General features: G+C 35.8%; 2 pseudogenes; both read right to left on the bottom strand.

Annotated features, from left to right (window-relative positions):
• LOC140532189 (aspartate aminotransferase, mitochondrial-like) overlaps nt 1–8,528 on the bottom strand; it is a 164,997-nt pseudogene extending 156,469 nt beyond the window's left edge.
• A 506-nt stretch (nt 8,529–9,034) lies between these two features.
• LOC140532188 (WASH complex subunit 3-like) lies at nt 9,035–19,622 on the bottom strand (annotated as a pseudogene).
• Nucleotides 19,623–20,302: the final 680 nt, after the last annotated feature.

The following is a 20,302-nucleotide window of genomic DNA, read 5'->3' as shown; positions in this document are numbered from 1 at the left end:
TGCCAAGAATCACCTACCCAGCAAAACTGAGTATAATACTTCAGGAGAAAAAATGGTCTTTCAATGAAATAGAGGATTTTCAAATTTTCCTGATGAAAAGACCAGAGCTGGAAAGGAAATTTGACTTTCTAACACAAGAATGAAGAGAACCATGAAAAGGTGAACAGCAAAGAGAAGTCATAAGGGACTTACTAAAGTTGAGCTGTTTACATTTCTACATGGAAAGACAATATTTGTAACTCTTGAAACATTTCAGTATCTGGGTACTGAGTGGGAGTACACACACACACATGCACACACGCACACATACATAGAGACAGAGTGCACAGAGTGAACGGAAGAGGATGGGATCATATCTTAAAAAAAAATGAAATCAAGCAGTGAGAGAGAAATATTGGGAGGAGAAAGGGAGAAGTTATATGGGGCAAATTATCTCTCATAAAAGAGGCAAGCAAAAGACTTATTAGTGGTGGGATAAAGAGGGGAGGCAAGAGAAAAACATGAGGTCTACTCTCATCACATTCCACTAAAGGAAAGAATATAATGCACACTCATTTTGATAGGAAAACCTATCTCACAATACAGGAGAGTGGGGGACAGGGGCACAAGCAGGGTGTGGGGGAGGATGGAGGGGAGGGCATGGGGAGGAGAATGCAATACGAGGTCGACACTCATAGGGAGGGAAAGGACCATAAGAAAAGAGAAGTAATGGGGGACAGGATAGGATGGAGGGAAATATAGTTAGTCCTATACAACACAACTAGTATGGAAATCATTTGCAAAACTAAACAGATATGGCCTATATTGAATTGCCTGTCTTCCAAGGGGAAGGGGTGGAGAGGGAGGGAGCTAAAGAAGTTGGAACTCAAAGAGTTAGGACCAAATTTAATGTTCTTACCACTAGGTAACAAGAAATACAGGTTAAGGGGTCAAGGAAGCTATCTGGCCCTACAGTACAAAAGAGAAGATGGAAACAAGGGCAGGGAGGGAGGATAGAGGAGAGAGCAGATTGGTCACAGGGGCAATTAGAAAGCTTGGGTTCGGGGGGGGGAGGGGATAAAAGGGGAGAAAATTTGTAACCCAAAATTATGTGAAAATAAATGTTAAAAGTTAAATAAAAAAAAATTGAGACAATTATAATCACAGTCTGACTATTGCTGAGGACCTTCAACAGGCTGTTAGCAGGAATAAAAGTAATTTAAAATTTTTTTCTATTTCTATTGCAATAATCCTAATATTTGTGTTTTACTGTGAATAGTCAATTATGTTTATAATTTTCCTAATTTGGAGCCATTTGTGTGATATTTATCTATTCTCCTTATTAATATTTTATTTAATTTTATTTCAATATTCATTAGAATAATTGGCCTATAATTTCCTTTCAATTTTCTTGATTTTGCTTTGTTTAGATATTAAGACTGTTACAGTGTCAAATCAGGCACTTATCAGGACACTTTCATTATAGATTTTTTTACAAAAGGTAAATTTTCCTCAGAATTAATCCTTTTAACATTTTTTTCTGTGATTTTAAAATTTTTAAAATGTATTTATATATTTATTTTAAGTTTACATGATTTATAAAATTCAATTCCACGAACTTTTCCCCCATCTCTCTCTTTCCCCCTCCCACCCCAAGATATCATGCAATCTGATATAGGTTCTACATATATACACTCACATTAAACGTATTTTCACATTATTCGTATTAAAAAAAGAATTAGAAACAGTGGAATGGGCTACAAGAAAGAAGAAACAAAACAAAAAGAGCAAATAATATGCTTCAATCTACATTCAGAATACACAATTCTTTCTCTGGATATGGATAGCATTTTGCACTGAGTCGCTTGGAGTTTTCTTAGAATATTCCATTGCTGAGAAGAGCCATGTCTATCAAAGTTAGTCATCATACCATGTGGCTGTAACTGTGTATAATGTTCTCCTGCTTCTGGTCCCCTCATTCAGCATCAGTTCATGTAAGTATTTCCAATAAGGAGGTAAGAAAAAAAGCTTTACAATGAAGGGGGAAGGGGGAGGTGAGAGGGAACAAGTGAATCTAACTATCATGGGATTTGGCTTAATAAGGGAGTAGCATGCACACTCAATTGGGCATGAAAATTTATCATACACTACAGGAAAGTAGAGGGGAAGGGAATAAGTAGGAGGGCAGATAATAGAAGGGAGGGCCAATGAGAGGAGGAGTAATTAGAAGTAAACACTTCTGAGGAGGAACAGGGTCAAAAGAGAGAATAGAATAAATGGGGGGAGGGGCAAGACAGAAAGGAGAGAAACATTATTAGTTTTTCACAACATGACTATTATGAAAGTGTTTTGTATGACTACACATGCCTGTATCAAATTGCTTGCCTTCTCAATGACGATGGGTGGGGATGGAGGAAAGGAGAGAAGTTGGAACTCAAAGTTTTAAAAAACAGATGTTAAAAGTTGTTTTTCCATACAACTGTGAAGTAAGACATATAGGCAAAGGGTTACAGAAATCTGTCTTGTTCCACAAGAAAATAGAGGGGAAGGGAATAAGAGAAGGGGTGGTAAAAGAAGGGAGGGCATATGGGGAAAAGAGGTGATCAGAATAAACACTGTCTTGGGGGGAGGGGAGAGATGGGGAGAAAATGTGGAATTCAAGATCTTGTGGAAGTGAATGTTAAAAACTAAAAGAAAAAAGTAATAGAATAATTAAAGAAAAACTGATTTGGAAGTCCACCTAGCTAAGTTACGTTTTTGTTGCTGTTCTTTTCCTCACAGCATTTTCTGACCTCTTTTATGTCACTTAACATCTTTGATCCTTGGTTTCCACATCTATGAAGTGAGTGGGTGAGACTAGATGATCTCTAGGTATTCTCCAAACTACAAATTCATGAAAGAAATTGATAGTTCCAGTGAGTGTATTAGGCCCTTTTCAGAAAACATATGAAATTTTGTTTATAGTTCTTTGTACCACGTTTTATTTAGCCAGAGCAATGGGGAAAAGTAGTGGGGAAGGATTTGATTGGGGTGGGAGGGTAAGCAGGCATGTGTAGTTAACTATATTCAAAGATTTGAATATATTCAATAGTGTCTCCCCTCAATTATAATAATCATTTCTGGTGAAGAAGCACTTGTCAAGTATGCTGTTTAACTTTTTTTTTTTTAAAGTATAGACTAAGTTAGATGATTGCTAAGGAACCAATGGACTATGAGGTTCAGTAATTACATATATATTTACCAACTATCTTTAAATTCTAATGGATAGATATTCTGTATGATTGTAATTTCTCTGAGGCAGGATTTGGGTCTTGCTCATATGGATACTCTAAAACTGTATGAAATTGAAGTCTGAAAAAAATGTTATTTCACATTTGATTTTTTGCTCACCCAAAATTATCTTTAGACATTAATTAGTAATGCTATTAACGCCTTGAAAAATCAATTCAATATTAAAAGTAATCAAAACCACATATTAATATTTTCCATAATAATTCCATAATAACGTTCCATAATAACTGATAGGATTCATTTGATACATATTTTAAATATATATATATGTATATATGTGTGTGTGTGTGTGTCTGTGTGTGTGTGTTATAAGGCAAACACCATTCTATAATGACTAAAAGAGAACACATGTGAAGAAGTGTACTCTATATCTTCCAGATTTAAAATACTTATTCTATTACATTCAAGTTTTAAATGCTGAAAGCAGACATGTTATTTAACTGGATTACAAAATCCCGAAGGTCTCAACTCAAATTCTGAATAATTAAGAACACACTACTTAGGTCCTCAGTTTCCTTATGCATAATTGAAATGGTTATGCAAAATTATCTTTAAGATCCTTTCCAATTTAAATTCTGTGTTTTAGAATGGCTCTCAGGTAGTGTCTAGTTCATGTAGTCAGAAGGTTAGACAAAAAAAAAAAAGCAAATATGTATCCAAAATTCGTCATGAATTATCAGAAATCCAAATTTGTCTCTTATCATCCCTTGAATAGAACAAAAACCACGCAGTGAGAAAGAGAGGATGACAATCCAAGGAATGAGTCCACTCCTTCTTCCCCTGTAGAGATGCAGCATGGATAGATCATGGATATGTTCAAATTCTTCTCCACATATTCATTAGCTATGTTACCTTGAGTAAACTACTTAGTCTCTGTGTGCCTCAGTATCCTCATCTCTAAAATGAGGGAGCTTAAATCAACAGCCTTCCAGTTCTAAATTTATGATCATATGAGGTAGCATTAAAATTGCTATAATCCTCTTCATTTTTGTGTCTTGAGAAGGGAAGAATTGATCTGAATAATACATGTGGGAAGAAAAAGAAAGTACATTGCTTCAGTGCCTGCCTGTTTTTGTTTTGGTTTTTGTTTTTATTTTGGCATTGCCACTATGCTTGCTTTCAGCACCTAATAGTTTCAAAGACTTCATTAAAGAGTCATTAAAGATGTGGTTCTCATTAGTTTAGTCGGTGGTAATGATAAAAAAAAAAAGCTTTACTATTCCCCCCTTTGTCTTATCTGTTTTCATGTGAGAACCTGATAGATTTCATAATTCCTATGGGATATCCTAATGGAGTAGCAAATTGAATTGTCAGTACTGTCAGTTTTATAGGATAAAAACATAATGAAAGAGATCTATAAATCAAATGTTGCTTTACAAATGAAACAAAATCTGCTCCATGTAAAATCTAAAAGACAGTTGGTCTTTGGTACCATAATCTTTGTGAACTACTTATGTGACCCCCTCACTTCCAACCTGTTCCTCCAGCTGTCTTGAGCCTATGTAGACCAATTCTCTCCATGGTGTTTTATGAAAGAGATATTGAGTCTTTGGTTGTAAAGAAGGAAATCTAATTAAAGCTTGATAAATTGTTTGTCACTCTGATTCACTGTAGATAGTCACAGTGTCTGATTTCTCCTGAACTTACAAGATTGAGCTAAGGATTAGTGACTTTAAAGGTCAAGTATAATATAAGGGCATAGAGACCTTAATGCTTTCTGAACACAAAAGGAGTTATAGGAGGCTGAAAATTCATTATGTACCATTAAGTCACACTCAATGGCTCCAAAGAAGTGACTGATTAATGAATATCACAGTGTCCATGACATGTTAACATTCAAGGAGCATCCTAAAGCAACGACGTTCTGAGAAATATATTAGCTGTGACTGCTTGTTCTTCTTTTCTCCAAATTCTTTCATATTTACAACTTTTTCCTTCTTTTTCTACTTTATGTTCATTGACTGACTGAAAGGGGGAGGAAGAGATATTGACAAGGTAAATATTTGCATAGTACTTACTTGGAGTTTGGGTCTGGGGTATTGTTTTAACAATGTCAGGAAAAGCTTCAGAGATTATGCTGACTACTTTATTTGACCCTTCTCTCACTGTGGGAGTGAGTTCCCAGTTCTCTTTTAAAATTAATTAATTACTTTTTAGTTTTCAACATTCTACAACATTTTGAGTTGCAAAGTTTCTTCCCATCTCTCTTCTCCAGCCACCCCAAGAGATTGGACATACTGATTACCTCTTCCCCCAATCTGTTCTCCCTTCTATTATACCTCTTCCTTCTCTCATCTTCTTCCCCTCTATTTTCTTGCAGAGCAAGATAGATTTTTATACCCCATTACCTATGTGTCTTATTTTGCAGTGACATGTAAAAAAATTTTAACATTATTTTTAAAACTTTGAGTTCCAACTTCTCTCCCTTCCTCCCTCCCCACTGCTCCCCACTGAGAAGGTACACAATTCAATAGAGGCTGTATAGGTGTAGTCATGCAAAACATTTCCATAACAGTAGTGTTGTGAAAGACTATATTTCCTTCCACTTTATCTTGCCCCCCATTTATTCTATTCTCTCTTTTGACCCCATCCCTCCTTAAAAGTGTTTACTTCTAATTATCCCCTTCTCCCATTTGCCCTCCCTTCTATAATTTCCATCACACTGGTCGTGTAACCCCTTCACCACTACTTTCCTGTGTTGTAAGATAGATTTTCATACCCAGTTGAATGTATATGTTATTCCCTCCTTAATCCAAATCCCATGACAGTAAGGTTCACTCTTTCCCTCTCACATCCTCCCTCTCCCCCTCCACTGAAAAATCTTTTTCTTGCCTGTTTTATGTGAGATACAATTTACCCCTTTCTAGTTCGCTCTCCTCATGATATAGTCCTCTTTCCTTAATTGTATATTTTACATACCATCCCTTCATATTCAATTCACCCTGTGCCCTCAGTCTCTCTGTCTCTGACTCTGCCTCTCTGTCCCTCTGTCTTTCTATCTCTGTCTCTCTCTCTGTGTATACACACACACACACACACACACACACACATATATATGTGTGTATGTATGTATGTATGTATATGATCCCTCCAACTATCCTAATACTGAGAAAAGCCTCAAGAATTACAAATATTATCTTTCCATGAATGAATGCAAACAGTTCAACTTTAGTAAATCCGTATGATTTCTCTTTCCTGTATACCTTTTCATATTTTTCTTGACTCTTGTTTTGAAAGTCAAATTTTCTATTCAGCTCTTTTCTATTGTCTCTTCAGGTCTTTTCATCAAGAATGTTTGAAAGTCCTCTATCTCATTCAATGACCATTTTTTTTCCTTGAAGTATTATACTTAGTTTGGCTGGGTAGGTTGGTTTTAATCCTAGCTCCTTTATCTCTGGAATATCACGTTCCAGTCCCTTCAATCCCTTAACGTAGAAGCTGCTAGATCTTGTGTTACAATGACTGCTTCCACAGTACTGGATTTGTTTATTTCTGATTACTTGCAATATTTTCTCCTTAGCTTGGGAGTTCTGGAATTTGGCTGCAATATTCCTAGGAGTTTTCCTTTATGGATGTCTTTCAGCAGGTGGTAGGTGGATTCTTTCTATGTCTATTTTACTCTCTGCTTCTAGAATACCAAGGCAGTTTTCCTTGATGATTTCTGGAAAGATGATTCCTTTCATTGTTCATGCCTTTCAGGTAGTCCAATAATTTTTAAATTGTCTCCCCTTGATCTGTTTTTCAGGTCAGTTCTTTTTCCCATGAGATATTTCACATTTTCTGCTTTTTTTCATTTACTTGGTTTTGGATTAAATTTCTTAATTTTTCATAAAGTCATTAGCTTCCATCTGCTCAATTCTAATATTTAAGGAATTATTTTCTTCCGTGACCTTTTGGACCTCGCTCTCCATCTGGCCAGTTTTGCTTTTTTAAGCATTCTTCTCTTCATTGGCTTTTTGGATCTCTTTTGACATTTGGGTTAGTCTATTTTTAAGGGGTTATTTTCTTCAGCATTATTTTGGGTACTCTTTAGCAAGCAGTTGATTTTGTTTTTGTGATTTCCTTGCATCACTTTCATTTCTCTTCCAAATTTTTCTTCTTCTTCTCTTATTTAATGTTCAGTCCTTTTTAAACTCTTCCATAGCCTGAGACCAATTCATATTTTTCTTGGAGACTTGGATGTAGGAATTTTGATTTTGTTGTCTTCATTTGTGTGTATATTTTGTTCTTTCTTGTCACCAGAGTAAGATTATATATTCTCATTCTTTTTCTTGTTTTTGCTCATTTCCCCAGCAATTTATTTGACTTTTGGGCTCTTTATCAAGGCAGTTCTCTGCTTACTGTGGGAATCAGGTAGTGTTCTGTCAGCTGCTTGATTCCCTCACAATCTGTGATCCCAGAGCTTCAGAAGGAGCCACTGTGGCTGCCTGTTCTACTGCTGTGGCTGCTGCTGGCTCTTCCATCCCCTCTGCTGCCCTGAGGCTACGACTGAATCATTCTACTCTCTCAAACAGGTTTGACAGATTTTTTCCACTGAACTTCCAATTTGTCCTCAGTGGAAGTTTGGAGTTGTGAAGTCTGGAAATCACCACAGGTGCCAGAGAGTCATTCTCCCTGAGATCTTTTCAGGTACCATCTTTGCCAGCATGGCCCTTGCTGAACTGTGCTCTGCTCCAAGACCTGCTTGACAGATTCTTCTTGTCAAATTTCCAGGTTTTTTGGGCTGGAGATTTGCTTCACTCTGTCATTCTGTGGTTTCTGAAGGTCTAGAATTTGTTTAGTCATTTTTACAGGTATTTGACTGGAGTTGGGGGAAGATCTCTAGAAGTTCCTGTGTTTCCTGTATCATCTTGGCTGTGACACCTCCCCCCCCATGGGTTCCAAAGTCTTAGCAACCATTAATGCCCATAGTGGCTACACTTAACCCTGATCTCGGCAGAATTCCCTGTATTTTCCTTGGAGAATGGTGTTTTACAGCCTTTTCTTTCTAATCACATCTGATTGGCACCTGTTCCTAACATCACCACCTCTCGCTCTCCTTTAGCTTCTGTTTTTACTAAGATTTTGAAAAATACCGGTTTTAATGCATAGACACTAAAACTAGTAGATGTGACTCTATTTTCTGAATTAGTAAGGACAATTTAATGTCATTTTCCCTTACACTAGCAGTCTAATTTTTCTAGGTCTATTAATAACAGGTAGGGGATAATTCTCCAGTACTTTACTTACGCTCCATGGCAACTCTCTTTAGCATCCATTGTCCTAATTCCATTGGTTTAGGTAGGACCTTACCTCCTACCCTTTGAGAATTTTCCTCACGTGTACCTATAATCACATATGTTATGGGAATTGTATTACATACAATTATTTAAATATTTTGAGGATCTGAACCACCCCTTTCCTTACTTCAATAATAAGGATAACTGTGAGATCACTCTATTCTAATCCTGACAAGTAATTTTTAATATGGGCCAGATTTGATTCATGTAGATATGGTAGCTAAGGCTTAAGGTTTAAAAGAAAAGAGATACTCATGATCATATAACATTGAACAAAAAATAAATTGAGTTAACATTGACACAGAGATAATATTCAGCAGTATATAACCCTGATTGAATTAGACACAATGCCTTGAATCTTTCCATATGGAAATGCATCTGGTGAGAAAGCTATGATGATTTGAAGGACAGTGAGACATCCATCAAGTACAAAGCAATCCTGCTTCTCCTAGACCTGAATTTTTGTACTGTAGATGGTCAGAAATCTACATCAATGGTTTAGGCCCCTTGACCCGCTTTACCTGTATTATAAAAATAAAAATGTTTCAGTTTTCCATAAAATGATTCCCTCCTATCTTTTCATACATTTTCACACCATTATCCTTCTATATTATAGATTATAGAATTATATTATATATTCTGGAAAAATTGACCTCTTAACTATTCCCCAACTTTGATATTCCATCTTGAATCTTTGTGCATTTTGCCATCTTTCTTTCTTACTTCTTTTTTTCGTTTCTTGCACAACCCCCTCATTTTCATGTCAGAAAATCTTTAGTTTCTATTAAAACTCAGCCTAGGTATTTCTTTCTAAGTCTACCCTTTCCTGATCTTGCCCAGTGTTGGCACTCCCCCAAATTGATTTATTTACCTTTACCTGTGTTATATCTCCCTAGTAGAATAAATAGCAGGTTAATCAGGACATCCGTATAAATTGATAAGTGTTTTGTTCTTTGAATCCCTTTCTGGAAGACATAATCATTTTTAATTATTGCTCCGTGAGAAGACAGAAGACATCTCCTGTGCCTCAATGCTCTTGACCAATATGTAGGCTATTGAGAATAAACATTTAAATATCAATGATAGAGAGTAAATTGATTGCTTTTGGCTATTCTGGATTGGAAGAATGCCATTTTTTGGTAAAACTATCAAAGGGAAACATTTAAGGCAATTATGTATTTTGAGACAGGTGACATCTTGAACAATGATAAAAACCCCACTCAGCTTAAAAAATGTTAGCTTTGGAGAAGTATTGGCAGTCTCTTCACCCAAAAGACAGCAAAATAATAAATTTTCTTAGCCTCTTAAGTCATTATATCTCTAATAGTAGAACCTAATTATGAAAAGGCATATTACAGCTATCCATAAACTGGGTGAACAAGGAGAAAGGAACCATGCCATCAAGTGATAAAAAATTCTGAACTCCATATTTCTGGAGGAGTTTTTAGAGTTTATTTCCAGATTCTATGGGAGAATGTTGTGAGAGGAACAGGAAGAGAAAGAAGGATTTAAGTTGAATAAGGAAAAGGAAATCAATCATATAGGAGGGATTTAGACTAGTGAAACATTTTCAAAGTTAAATTTAAAGAGGAAAAATTTGGTAAAATTTGGGAGAAACTGGAAAATATTTGAAGGAAAACAATCTCAAGGTCCAGATTCTGATTAATTTATGCTTCTACATTGAAATAGAAGCAGGATCAAGCAAAATTGAGATTTTTTTTTAAATTAAGCTGATACTATGAGCATATGGGAATAGAAACTTAAAAATAAACTCAGAAAAGATGAGAAATAATGATTCACAGGATTGTGAAAAGTGAGGTAAAAAAAATGGAGCATTAAGTAAATAATGTAGAGTGATGGATAGGGTAAATCGAAAGGGGGTTGGTGAAAGGTTGAAGGGGAAGTTTCTGAAGTTATGGAATTGTTGAGACAAAGGAAACTATTTTGAATGAGGTTGTCAATATATTAAGAGGAGATAATTGGCTGTAAGCATTTTGTGTGGTACTTAATGTTTAAGTGGAAGCACCGACTATTAGTTCAAAGGAATAAGGTTCACAAACTTAATCATCATAGAGCTTTTGGAAAACCATGTAGGGTCTTGCAGTGAATGTGAGATGTTTATTTCTACAATGCGTTAATGGAATATTGTGTTGCCATGATAGGCTGATATAACTGGAAGAGAAAATGGCAAAACTAAAGGATTGCCTTTCTACAATTCAGGTAGGGTGAATATAGGGGACCCCATTATTTTATTTGTTATTATTTTAGAAAGCTGCAGAATGTTACTTTAAAAGGAAAGGGAAGAAGATGGCATCTGTTCAATTGGACCTTAAAAAATATTTAAGGATTTTTTCTGAAAATGAAAGAAATGTATACTCTGAAAAAGAAGAATTTGCTTGTCTATAAAAGAATAATAAATCGTGGCTAAAAAAAAGTTGTCAGGTGACTTCATTCAGTAAGAATCAGGGGAAGAAAAGCAGTATTCAGTCACTCTTTGCTTAGGATCACTAAGTAAGTAATTTGTTTAAATTAAAATGATAAAAAAGTTCTGATACTTTTCTGCAGCCCTATGGAAGACCTAACAGAGATTTTCCTAAGACTTATAGAAATGATTATTTCTCTCATGTATTTCATAAGTAGTTTTTTTTTTAAATTTCGTGTTTCATTTTCCCCAATTACATGCAAAAACAATTTTCAGCATTCATTTTTTTTTTAAATTGAGTTACAAATTCTCTCCCTCCCTCCCAAACCCCACTCATTGAGAAGGTAAGCAATTTGATACGGATTATACGTAGGCAGTCAGACAAAACATATTTCCATTTTAGTTATAGTGCAATAGAAAACACAGATCAAATTAAACCCCAAGAAAAATAAAGTAGAAATAAAATGCTTCATTCTGTATTCAGACTCCATCAGCTCACATCTTGGATCATTGTGTTTCTGAGAATGGCTCAGCCATTCAAGGTTGATCATCTTACAATACTGATATTATTGTGTGCAACATTTGTGTTTCTACTCATTTTGCATCGCATTATTTCACTTAAGTTTTCTGTATATTTTTTGAGAGTATCTACCTCATCATTTCTCATGGCACAATCGTATTCTATTCTAATAATACATGACAAATTATTCAACTGTTTCCCAATTGATGGGCACCACTCAATTTCCAATTCTTTGTCAACAAAAAAGAGCTACTATAAAGGTTTGGACACAGTGCCAAATTGTTCTCCATAACGTTTTAATCAGTTCACAATTCCACCAATAGTATATTAGTGTCTGAGTTTTCCTACATCCCCTCTAGCATTTGTCACTTACTTTTTCTATCCTGTTAGCCAATCTAATAGATGTGAGAGAGTACATCAAAGCTGTTTTAATTTACATTGTTCCAATCAATAGTTATTTAGAGCATTTTTTCAAAAGAGTATAGTTAATTCTATTACTTCTTCTGAAAACTTATTTCATATTTTTTTATCATTTGACTGCGTGGAATGGGTCTTATTATTATAAATTTGACTCAATTCTCTATACATTTGAGAGATGAAGCCTCCATCAGAGAAATTTGCCTTATTCATTTATTTTTTTTGCAGTTTTGGTTACTAACTTTATTTTTCTCCATCCAAATCTTCTGCTCATTTATTCTATTCTTTCCTTTCACAACCCTCAAAAGTTTGTTTGTTTTTTTTTTTTTTTACTATTACCTCCCCCACTCAACCTTCCATTTTATAAGTATCCCTCCCTTCTCATCCTTTTCCCCTCCTACCTTCCTGTAGGATAAGATGGATTTCAATAGGCAATTGAGGATGTATTTTTTTTTTTTGTTCCTCTCTTTGAGTCAATTCTGATAAGAGTAAGTTTCACTCACTGTTCCACTCCCATTTCCCCCATATTCTTCTCCATTGCAAAAATGTTTTCTTGCATCCTTTATTAGAGATAATTTACCCCACTTTACCTCTCCCCTTTTCTTTCTCCCAGGGCATTTCTCTTTCTCACTCCTTAATTTTATTTTTTTTAAATATCATCTCATTACATTTAACTCACACTTGTGCCCTTTATCTATATACACTCATTCTAACTGCTCTAATAATGCGAAAGATTTTATTGGTTACAGGTATCATCTTACCATGTAGGACTGTAACCTTACAAGGTTTAACCTTATAAAGTCCTTCATGATTTGTCTTTCTTGCTAGTCTTTTTATACCTCTCTTGAGTGCTGTATTTGAAAGACACATTTTCTATTCAACTCTGGCCTTTTTATCAGGAATGCTTGAAAGTCCTCTAATACATTGAACACTCACTCTTCCCCTTGAAGAGTTACACTCAGTTTTTATGGGTAGGTGATTCTGGGTTGTAATCCTAACTCATTTGTCCTCTGGATTATCATATTCCAAGTCCTCTGATCTTTTAATGTAGAGTCCACTACATTTTATTTTATACTGACTGTGACTCAATGATATTTGATGTTTTTTCTGGCTGCTTGCAATATTTTCTCCTTGAGTTGGGAGATCTGAATTTTGGCTGCAGTATTACTGGGAGTTTTCATTTTGGGATCTCTTTCAGGTGGTGATTGGTAGATTCTCTCAATTTCCAATTTTACCTTCTGGTTCTAGAATTTCAAGGCAGTTTTCCCCTATAATTTTTTTGAGAAAAGTGATGTCTAGACTTTTTTTTTAAATCAAAGTAGTGCAATAATTTTAAATCATCTCTCCTAGATCTACTTTCACAGTCAGTTGCTTTTCATATGAGATATTTCACATTGTCTTCTAACTTTTCATGCTTTTTGGTTTTGTTTCTTGTTTCTTGATATCACATAGAGTCATTAATTTCTATTTGCTCAATGTTAATTTTTAAGGAATTACTTTCCTCAGTGAAGTTTTAGACTTTTCCTTTCAGACAATTGTATTTTTCAAGATGTTCTTTTCTTCAGTGAATTACTGTCCCTCTTTTTCCATTTGGGTAATTTTCTTTTCTTTTTTTTAACAAAAGGAAAGTTTAATAAGATTATTAAAATCTATTTTGCACGTTCTATCAGAGGACTAGTATTTTAATACACAGGAATATATTTGCCAAAGTAAGCATTTGTCATTGACATAAATGAAACTATTATAATTTATTTTTTATAAAAAAGTATTTATTAAGTGAATACTATGTAGCAGGCATTGTGCAATTGCTGGAGAAATAAATACCAAAGTAAAGATTCCTGGACTTCAAGGAATTTGTATTCACTTTTTTCCTTTTTTATAATTAATTTGTTTGTTTTCAGTTTTCTACAATCACTTTCATAAGTCTTAGATTTTCTCTCACTCCTTCCCACTTCCCTATCTGAGATGGCATACAATCTTATATGCGTTATAAACATACATTCTTATAAACCACATTTTCACACTAGTCATGCCACATACAAGAATTAAAATGAATGGGAGAAACCATGAGAAAAGAAAAAAAACAAAACTAAACATAATACAAGAGAAAATATTCTGCTTCATTGTGCACTCTGATTCCATAGTACTTTCTCTGAATATGGATGGCATATTGCCTCAATAGTCATTTGAGAATATTTTAGTTCCTTGTGCTGCTATGAAGCTCTAGGTCTACCAGAAATAGACCTTCTGAGGCAGAAATAGTCCTCACATACTGTGGCTGATAGTTTGTTCAATGTTCATAAATCTTCTTTTTTTGATATACAGCTTATTTATTTTCAGTTCTTAACATTCACTTCCACAAGAATTTGAATTCAAAATTTTCTCCCCATCTGTCCCCACCCCCCACACAAAATAGCATGCTTCCCATCCACCCCTTCCTCCAATCTGTCTTGACTTCTATTACCTACCCATCTTCCATCCCCCATTCCCTCTATTTTCCTGTAGGGCAGAATAGAATTCTATATTCCATTATCTCTATAGCTTAATTTCCATTTGCTTGCTAAAGTAATTTTTAACATTCGTTCTTAAAGTTTTGAGTTCCATATTCTCTCCTCCCCACCCATCCTCATTGAGAAAACAAGCAATTCAATATAGCTTACACATGTGGAACAACACAAATTACTTTAACAATAGATAAGTTCTAAAAGAACATTTCCCTCTGTCCTATCCTGCCCTTTATTTATTCCAATCTCTCCCTTGACCTGTACACCTGAAAGTGTTTGCTTCTGATTATCCCTTTCCCAAATTTGCTGTCCCTTTTATTATCTTTCCTCTGTTGTCCCCTTCCATCTTGCCTTCCTGCAGTACAAAAGAGATTTCCATATCCATTTCAGCGTGTGTTATTCCCTCCTTAAGTCAAATCTCATAAGAGTAAGGCTCAATTATTTTCTTTCATCTACCCCTTTTCCTCTCTATTGTAAAAGCTCTTCCCTTTTCTATTTGAGATTATTTGCTACATTCTACCTCTCCCTTTCTCTTTCTCCTAGTACATTCCATTCAAAAGTAAATTCTGTTTTTGTTAGATATTCTGCCTTCATATTAAGCTCACCCTGTTCCCTCTATGCATGTGTGTATACATATGCACATATGTATACACACATAATATACATATATGCATACGTATATATGCATACATACATTCATGTACATATACAGATCTGCCCATACCAACCTACATATATGTGTGTGTGTGTGTGTGTGTGTGTGTGTGTTACCTCTAACTACTTTAATACTGAAAAATGTCTCATGAGTTAAAGACAACATTTTTCTATGTAGGAATGTAAACCCTTTAATGTTAATGAGTTCCTTAAGGCTTATCTTTCCTGTCTACCTTTTCATCTTTCTCTTGATTCTTATAAGTGAAAGTCAGATTTTGTATTCAGCTCCAGTCTTTTTCAAAAAGTATGCTTGGACATCCTCTATTTCATTGAAATTCCAATTTTCCCCTGAAGTATTAAACTCAATTTTGCTAGGCAGGTGATTCTTGATTTTAATCCTATTTCCTTTGACCTCTGGAATATCATATTCCAAGCCCTTCTGTCCCTTAATGTAGATACTACTAAATGCTATGTTATCCTGATTGTATTTCCACAATACTTGAATTGTTTCTTTCTGCCTGCTTGTAATATTTTCTCTGTGGCCTGGGAACTCTGAAATTTGGTTACAAGAGTCCTAGGAGTTTTCCTTTTGGGATGTCTTTCAGGGGGTGACCTGTGAATTCTTTCCATTTCTCTTTTACCCTATGGTTCATGACAGTTTTCCTTGATAACTTCTTGGAAGATGATGTCTAGGCTTTATTTATTTATTTATTTATTTTTTGATGATGGTTTTCAGGTAGAACAATATTTTTTAAACTATCTCGCTTTGATCTATTTTCCAGGTCAATTGTTTTTCTAATGAGATATTTCACGTCTTCTATTATTTCATTCTTTGGTTTTATTTTGTAATTTCTTGGTTTCTCAAAAAGTTCTTAGTTTCTGGCTTCTCCATTATAATTTTAAAGAATTATTTTCTTCAGTGAGTATTGGAACCTCCCTTTCCATTTGGCTAATTATACTTTTTAAAGCATTCTTCTCCTCATTGGCTTTTTGGATCTCTCTTGACAATTAAGTTAGCCTATTTTTAAAGGTATTATTATCTTCAGCAGTTTGGGGTCTCTTTTAGCAAGCTGTTGACTTACTTTTCAGGATTTTCTTGCACTGCTCTCATTTCTCTTCCCAATTTTTCCTCCACCTCTCTTGGTGTTCAAAATCCTTTTGGAGTTCTTCCATGGCCTGGGACCATTGCATATTTACTTTGGAGATTTTGGATGCAGAAACCTTTACTTTCATGTCTTCCTCTAATGGTATACTTTATTCTTCCAATTCGAAAAGAATGGAAGAAAATACCTATTCTCCAAGAAAATAACTTTCTATAGCCTTATTTTTCCCCTTTTGGGGGCATTTTCCCAGTTAGTTACTTGAATGTTGAGTCCTTTTTCAAGAGTGGGGGTATACTCCAGGGACCTGTAAGTTCTCAGTTCCTCCAAGGTGGCACAATCAAGGGAGGGGAGTTTTCTCCTCTCTTACCCTACACTCTGGTCTGGGAGCAAACAAAAGCACTCTTCTGACCAGGATCTGCCGGTAGGATTTCCTCTCAGAAACTGCTATCAGTTCCACTATGACAATACTCTTCCTCACCCCCAGGACTGGCACTCATTACTGGGACCCAAATCCACTGCTCAATTCCCCCTGGGTATTTAGATTGATCGCAGTAAAAGTGGATGCTGCTGCTGCAGTGGCTGCTGCCTCCCTGGGGCCAGGTCTGGGGCCAGACCCAGCTCTCTTTTCAACCAGGTTAAAAAGCATTCTTTCGATATTTTAAGCCATCTTTGACATTTGTGGGTTGAGAAATCTGGTAACAGCAGCTGCTAACATGATTTTTTATCTTGAAGCCTACTCCAGTCCTGCTACATGGCCCCTGCTGGGCTATGCTACACTGTGAGATCAGTGCAATAGACCTTTCCTGTCAGTCTTTCAGGCTGTCTTAGGCTGAAAATCTCCTTCACTCTGTGTGGTTTCTGCTGTTAGATAATTTACTTAGAGTCACTTTTTTTTTATGGGCTATCTAGGTGGACCTAGACCATGTCTGTCCTTCTGTTCCACTATCGTGGTTCCGCCCCTACTGTGTCTCCTACTTCTGTTCAATTCACTCAGAATCAGTTCATATAAGTCCTTCCAGGAATTTCTGAAATCTTCCTGTTCATCATTTCTTACAGCACAATAATATTCCATTATATTCATATGCCACAACTTGCTCAGTCTTCCCCCACTTGATGGGCATCCCCTTAATTTCCAGGTCTTGACCACCACAAAGAGTGTTGTTATAAATATTTTTGTACATGTGGGTCGTTTTCCCATTTTTTTGATCTCTTGGGAATACAGTCCTACATAGAAGGAATATTGCTGGGTCAAAACTTATGCACCTTTTTGTAGCCCTTTGGTATAATTCGAAATTGTTCTCCACAGTGGTTGATCAACTCACAGCTCCACTACCAACAAATTAGTGTTCCAACTCTCCCACATCTTCTCCAACAATTATCATCTTCCTGTCTTGTCATTTTAGCCAAACAGATAGGTGTGATGTGGTAACTCAGAGTTGATTTTGTTTGCATCTCTCTAATCAGTAGTGATTAAGATTGTTTCATGGGACTATAGATAGCTTGTCCAGATTTTTTTCATCATAGTTTCTTGGTAGACAAATAATTTTTAGATTTTTCTCTCCTGGGTCTATTTTCCAAGTCAGTTGTTTTTCCAGGGAAACATTTTATATTTTCTTCTATTTTTTTCATTCTTTAGATTTTGTTTGACTGATTGTTGATGTCTCATAGAGTCATTAGCTTTCATTTTCCCAATTCTAATTTTTAAGGAATTGTTTCATTCAATTAGCTATTGCACCTCCATTTCCATTTGTCCAATCATTTCTTTAAAGGAGTTATTTTCTCCAGTTAGGTTTTATATCTCCTTATTCATTTGGCCAATTTTGTATTTAAGAGCTGATTGGATTTTCAAAATCCTTGATCAATTTTTCTTCTGTCTCTCTAATTTGGCTTTTAAAATCCCTCTTGAACTCTTTTAGGAATCCTTTTTGTGATTGATACCGGTTTATATTCTCTTTTGAGGTTTCAGATATGATTATAGTGTCAATGCTCCTCTTCTGAATTCATTTTTGGATCTTCCCTGCCTTCATAACAAGGTTCTGTGTTATTTACTTTTCCATTTTCTTTCTTGCTTATCTATATCTTGCTTTTTCCTGACTTTTAACATCAATCTCTTCTTCTGGGGCACAAGAGGCTCTGTCTGAAGCTTTTTGTTTTGAGTGCTAGAGGCTTATCTGAGTTTTCCCAGGATTTCACTGAAGCTTGTGGAGTGAGATGTGAGTTTGGGGTGGTGTGGCTGAGGGAGTTCTCCTCTTCCTCTAGGGTTGTACTAGTGAATGGGCAGGCTCAGAAGATGGTGAATCCTGTCTGTGCTGTGGTGGGCCCAATTTCCCTGGCTATGCTAAGGAATGCCTGTGATAGTGGTGGCAGTGCTTGCCAATTCCACCCCCAGGGCTCAGGATCTTTTGCTGGTCTTCTTAGGTGGGGCATGTAGGGACAACTCCAGTCTTGCACTTGTCTCCTTCATCCACAGAAGAGGGAACCTTTCCTTCATTCTCCCTAGTCTCCTGAGCTAAAAGATTGCTGTACCCCCTCTGCTGCCTCCATTATTCCCAGATTTTTTTCTGGGGGCAATATTATCTGGGTGTTTTAAGGTCAACAAGAAAGCATGAGAATACTTTCATTTTGCCATCTTGGGTCCTGGAAGTTCTGTTAATAAATTTTTCATCTTGTGATTGAAATAATTATGAAAACCTGAAAAGTCTTCGGCTAGTAAATATCTTGAAAGAGAAGTGATCTCTTAAAATTGTTGCCCTCCAAAATAATAGACATGGATTTCTCCTTACATCTGAATCTTACAAGCTGTCAAGACATCCCTTCTTCTCTGCACTTATATATTATAAAGATATATAATTTCTATATGGTAAACATGAAATTCAGTCACCAAAAGGAGTTCACTATCTGAACTCTCTTTGCTTTTCCCTTCCCCTTCAGGCACTGGGGAATCTGTCCTTTCAGGAAGATCTGGGTACCATCATTCAGATATCACTTTCTTATTGTCATCACAGAAACACTCACTTGAACCATTTTGAATATGTGACATATCTTGAATCCTTGGCGGTAATTAAGATATGTTCTACTTCCACTTCACACTTCTGTGGTCCAGTGTCTTCTATACTCTTCTACTCAGATTGAGTAGATAGAGATCAGTATTGACCTGGGAGATTTCAAGTATATTTGTAACACCATTAACATCTACAGTCATTTCAAATTTAACGTCCAAATCCAGAGTAGAAGCTAGGCTTGCATTCAAAATATTAAGAGTTGTTTCAATCTGTTGGATCTGAAGAGAAAGAGTTGACAGCTTCTCTTCACAAACTGTAGAAAATTGGTTAATGAACTGTATGGTATATACCACAAAGTGGTTTAGACATGCAAAAGCCTTTTCTGTTGATTTCTTGTCACCTTTGTCACCTCTATGCCTGATCCCTTCAAAGGCAGCCCATTCTCACACATGGCCCACAACCCCTACTTTCCCCCAAAGCAGTTCCTGATCTGTTCTGTTAGTCTGAGATCTCACGACCCTTTCCTCAAAGAAGTGACCAATTCTTTTTTGTAAAGATTTCTTTTCAGGGAATTTTTGTATACCCTTTTCAATTTGGCCAGTGCTGTTTTTCAAGGCATTCTTCTTCTCAATGGATTTTTGTACCTCTTCTGCCATTTGGTCTGTTCTATTTTAGGCTATTATTTTGTTAATTATTATTTTTTGTTCCTCTTATGCTAAACTGTTGACTGCTTATGCACAATTTTCTTGTATAACTCTCATTTCTCTTCCCCATTTTTCTCCTGTCTCTCTTACTTAATTTTCAAAAATCCCTCTGGAGCCCTTTCATGGACAAATAACAATTGATATTTTTCTTAGAGGCTTTGGATGTAGGAATTTTGACTTTGCTCTCTTCTTCTGAGGTTTTTGATCCTTTGTCCCCATAGTAACTTTCCATGGTCAACATTTTTCTGTTGTTTGCTTATTTAGCCAGTCTATTTATTGAATTTTAACATTCTCTTAAAGTAGTTCTCTGATTCCAGAGTAGAATGTGACTATCACTAGTTTCAGGGGGTTTGTGCAGCTGTTTTCAGAGCTACTTCTAGGAACTTGTAAGTGTTCAGCTATTCCCAAGTGATATGATCTAAGAAGA

This window comes from Notamacropus eugenii, chromosome 3 (assembly GCF_028372415.1).
Source record: "Notamacropus eugenii isolate mMacEug1 chromosome 3, mMacEug1.pri_v2, whole genome shotgun sequence".
Classification (NCBI taxonomy): Eukaryota; Metazoa; Chordata; class Mammalia; order Diprotodontia; family Macropodidae; genus Notamacropus; species Notamacropus eugenii.
The sequence above is the reverse complement of the archived record's forward strand: the minus strand, read 5'-3'. Positions and strand labels throughout refer to the sequence as shown.